Here is a 5,485-nt window from a genome sequence, read left to right on the forward strand (position 1 = left end):
GGGATTTCAAAGAGGCAATAGGTTCCTATGAATCCCATATTGGTAATGGAGTTGTTTGATGTATAGGGCATTGATTTTATGGGTCCATTTGTGAGTTCACATGGGATGAAATCTATTCTTGTTGCAGTTGATTATGTATCAAAGTGGGTGGAAGTAGTTGCACTCCCCAACAATAAAGGTAAAAGTGTCATCGCATTTTTGAAAAGAATATTTTCTCCAGATTTGGTACACCAAGGGCAATAATCATTGATGGAGGTTCCCACTTTTGTAATAAATGGTTCAAGGCACTACTTGAGAAATATGGTGTCCGCTACAATGTAGCCACTCCTTACCACCCGCAGACTAGTGCGCAAGTTGAAGTGTCCAACAGAGAGATTAAACAGATTTTGGCGAAGACTGTAAATGCTAAAAGAACGGATTGGTCAAGGATCCTTGTTGATGCTCTATGGTCCTATCACACTGCCTACAAGACTCCCATAGGTATGTCTCCTTACCAACTTGTGTATCAGAAGTCTTGTCATTTACTAGTAGAGTTAGAGCATAAGGCAATGTGGGCAATGAAGAAACTAAATTTGGATTGGGGCGCCGCATCTAATCAGAGAATGTATGACTTGAATATGCTTGATGAGTTTCGCCTAAAATCTTATGAAAGTTCAGCCTTGTACAAAGAGAGGATGAAGCGGTACTAATCAAAGAATTGAAAGCGAGAATTTGTGGTTGGTGATGTTGTGCTTCTATTCAACTCTACGTTGCGCTTGTTTCATGGCAAACTCAAGTCCAAATGGAGTGGACCATTTTTTCTCAGAAAAGTGCTCCCCCATGGAGCAGTTGAGCTTGAGAATAGGGAAGGAACAGGGTTAATGGTAAATGGGCAAAGGATCAAGATCTATCTGGGAAATACTGAGATTGTGCAAGAAGTGATTGAGGCCTACCATCTTGATGAAGTGTGAGTAATCAAGAGACCTGCGTCGTGCTGTGACGTTAAATCAAGCGTTGCTTGGGAGGTAACCCAAGATGTACAATCCAGCCAACGATAGGTTTTTGTTTCCATCTAGTAGTTTTGTGTTTTAGTTGATTCTCTGTTTTAATTTAGATAGGTGTTTAAGTTTTAGTTTTTTTAGTGTTGGCTAGAATTAGCATAGGGTCCGTGTCTAAAAAGTGTCCAAAAAATGTAGAGAGAATAACCTAATGGTTGCTACATGTGTATGGATGAAATGAGAAATCTGCAGAGAAAGGTCTGGTGCAGAGATCTACGGGCCCCATTGACGACGGTCCATTGTTCAATTCACAGACTGTGAATGGTGTCTGTAGATCCCAGGTATGTTCTAATCTTCTTTCAAGTTACAATATCATCGACGGTCCCAATCTACGGACCGTCAATGGACCCACGGACCGTAAACGGGGTATCGTGGGTCCAAACTCTAAGGTTGCCTGACCCTACCCGGACCCCCCTATTTAAAAAAAAACACCAATTTTAAATCATTCCACTTCCCTCCATTTAATCCTACAACCTTTTCATCACCTCCCAAACTCTTTAAATCACTCAATAATCACTCTATCACTCCCCAAATTAATCTTCCCTTCCTTTTTCTTCAAACCCCTAAATTCCCCTTCCTATAAAATATTCCCACAAGGTCCGGTGTTCGGGTTAATAACCAAGAGGTAATTCTTTGGTCTTGCAAAGCCTAGTGTCGTCACGCAATCACCCCACTCCTCGTTGCTTGTACGGTAATAGACTTTCCCCTCACTTTGAATTTCGGTTCATAGATTGAATATAGAATGTCGGGAGTCGGGTCTTGGTCTTGGGTAATTGGTAGATGTAATTGCATGATAAAATTGGAAGTTACAATACCCTTGGAATGATAGATTGTGATTGTGTTGCCTTATTGTATGTGATTATAAGTCTAAATGTAAGTTTCGACTTAGGGTTCCAAAGTTTGTCTTAAATACTTGGTTAAGATGATTAATCGGAATCCTGAGAATGACAAACTAGCATGATTCAATGTTGAAATACATAGTTAGACATGGATATTGTTGAAAGTAGTCTAAGATGTGAACTTGAAAATAAAAAATGGCTGAAACCTAGCACACTCCACATCCACGATACCCTGTCTACGGACCGTGGACTAGATTCGTGGTTGGATGCATTTGTAAATTTCACCATGTGTGAAACCACGGATGTGGACTACGGTCTGTAGATCAATCTACGGACCGTTCTGAACATCCGTGGTTTCCATCTGCAACTAATATTGTTGGTCCTCTTATCCAGGGAAGGGTTCCACAGACAGTAGATTAGTCTACGGACCGTTGGTCTCCTCCGTGGATGACCATTGTAGCCTCTGTCTAAAATTTCATGGAACTTCGTTACTGTTCGTTTATAGTTCTAAATTTTTTTTATTGTGTTTATGGTTAGTTTTGGCACTAATATCGCTTCCACAGGTATGATGGCACCCAAGAAGATAGTCACCTACTCAAAACAGGGCAAGCCAAAATCTGTTGCCCCTGGCTTCATGTTAATCGATGAGGACCCGGACACGGAAAAGGATCCAACATACGTTTTTCCCAACACAGGGACTTCTCCCACTGCACCACGAGTGACCAGAGGCACCCATCGAAAGGTGGTTCCCGACGTAGTCACTGTATCCCAGTCTAATGAGGAGCACACACACTGATCGAGTAACCAACTGGGGCAGTTTCTAGTGCAGCTGAGGGGTCCACGTCTAGCTTTGAGTGTTGCCAAGCTTCGGGCTCTGAGTCTAGCCATGCTTTAGGGTCTGAATCCACCCATGCTACAGGTTCCAGTGCTAAATCAGCCACAGGGTCCGGTGAGAATGATCAAGCTGCCTCGTCTGATGAGGCCACTAGCTCAGAGTACGTACCTGCACCATGGAATGATGATCCTACACCACAAGCCGACGAGCTAAATAGATGGTGTGTAGACGGCCAATGGTAAATTTATCGGGATGCCAAGATGATAAATGACAAACAAAATATGGCCCGACTTAATACAGAGGAGCGCAGAGTCCTCACGGGGAACTTGCACACTGTCTTGGACATCCACCAGCTTTTTAACCTTCACAAGTGTGACTGGATGGCTCGAGTCCCAGGGACGTATAGCGAGGAGATTGTGCGGGAATTCTATGCCTATTATGCTGCCACTTTCTGTGTTTCGATTTCCAAGCGGTCAAAGGCCCTAGCCCAAAATCCTCTCACTTCTACTATGTTTCAAGGTTGTCTGGTGGACATATCACCTGCCACCATCAGCTGCTTTCTTTATGGTCCTACCACGGGTCAGTCTTGGTCACTAAACACAGCAGAGTTTGATTACAGCTGGGACATCGTGCGGAGTGGCATTTCCAGAGGAATGCTAAGTAGCGAGAGGCTGTTACACTATGGTTGGTTAAGTACATTGCTCCAGATGGAGAGCATGCGGAATGGGTCACCACTCCACGATTGTGTATCCGAAAGGCCACATTAAAGTTTGTGACCAAGTTCTTCTGGTTGTTGGTACATAACAGGGTGTCGCCTACAAAAGCTGACAACCAACTCACATGGAACAGAACGGTCATGGTTGCAGCATTGGTAGCAGGAGTGGATATTGACTTTGTCCCCATGCTGCTGGCAGATATTCACAAGAGGGCATTCAAGACCTCCACTACTGACCCCTTTTTATGTTTGATCTTCCAATCGTGCAGTGACTCTGGAGTGCCGATCTAGCATTGTGATATGTTGATCCACCCTACATGGATTTTGGATATAGGCCTCATATGTGATGAGGAAAACGTGGCGGCACCTCGCAGAGAGCCCCAGATTGAGGTACCTCCCTTGGGTGTTGATCTTGCAGACACGGTGGGGCAGGCACATGGAGGCGACCCCAGTATACCATATCACACTGATACTGTCCCGACCTCCTCTTCTCAGGCAACTAGTATGGCTCGTAGCTCATCCCGGTCCACACCACAGTTCGGGGTTATTGTTGTCCTGTTGGCCAGAGTACAGAAATTAGAGGCTCAGATGGCCACACTGTTGCATCACATCCAGCCTTGGATGCAAAAGTCGATAGCAGAGTCCGAGGCCAGAATCGAACGAAGGATGGAGGGCATGATGGACCGGAAGGTCCAGGCCATTAATAAGTGTCTTGATGGCATTGAACTAATAGTCCTTGAGCGACCATCCTCGACCATAGATCTATACTCTTTTCAGTCCGAGTTAACCAGTCTTTGGGCTGACTTTTATGCCATTCTTTCTACCCCTAGAGTTGAGACTCAGGCTACACCTACTACGTTGGCTGATGACATGGTACTGGATGTTTTATCCAGTGGGACCGCCGAGGAGGAGCCTGAGCCTACACATACTAAAGGTAAGAGGCACTGTTCTAGTCGCACTAAGGAGGAAAAATCCCAAAAAAGACAGTGAAAGCAGGAGAAGGCGGCTAGTAAGGCTTTCATTTTAGATGAAGAGTTACGCCAGCGAAGGGTACGTGAGAGCGTTGCAGGGGCATCGAGCTCTGCCCTAGTTGCAGAGGTTCCACCTGTTGTGAGGAACGTTGTGAGCACCAGTGATGGTGTGGTGAGAGTGACAGAGAGCACTAGTGGGGGTGCTATGACGAATGATATGGTCACTACTGAGAGTGACCCAACTATTGTTCCAGTGGGCTCCGGGAAACTGGACCCACCCGTTTGTTGATGATTCGTCGGCGCTATGCGCCACATGTTTGCTTCACCCAATCCATTTTCTTTTACTGCTTTTGTATGCAATGGGGACAATCGCATCTATTTTTGTTGGGGGTGGGGTAAATGAATTGTGAGTGATAGGGTGAAGTGTGAGTAACCCAACTCATAAATCCTCTCTTGAGGTTTTCTTGCTTGTGTTCTTTTTTCTCAAGAGACTGTTTCATTTCTGTTGAACCGGCATGAGTTAGGATCGTATGTGTAGAAGCATGAAAAAGAAAGAAGTGTGATGGCTTGAAAAATGATACCCGTCAGATTTTGTGATGTGTGCTAGAATTTGTAGGCTATGATTAGTTGAATGTGTTGGCTTTGAGTATGACATGATAATGAATCAACTTGATGGCATGACTTAAGCTGAAACTTCAACTGGGTAATCTGATAATCTGATAATGAAACTATGTACCAAGAGTGTGTGAGAATAGTTGAGTATTCAAACAGTTTTTGCGCAAAACTAGAACTTGCCCTGTTTGTCCTACTAAGACAATTCAATCTAGAGGTTAGGAAGTGATCATAGGTCATTGTTCTGATAAGTTCACAAATTGCCTAAAAGAAGGATCCAACCAAATGAAATAAATGCTCCCTTTGATCCAAATACTTTGAGCCTAAAATTAAACCATTTCTTTCTAAATCCCGAACTCACCTTCCTATAATTGACTATGTTGGCCCTGGTTTGTCCTTGGACATGTGCACCTCGACTTAGGCCTAAAGCCTAAGTTGAGGGTGGCTAATGTAAAAAAGTAACTTCAATCTTGGCC

The sequence above is a fragment of the Solanum stenotomum genome, chromosome 10 (assembly GCF_019186545.1).
Source record: "Solanum stenotomum isolate F172 chromosome 10, ASM1918654v1, whole genome shotgun sequence".
Lineage (NCBI taxonomy): Eukaryota > Viridiplantae > Streptophyta > Magnoliopsida > Solanales > Solanaceae > Solanum > Solanum stenotomum.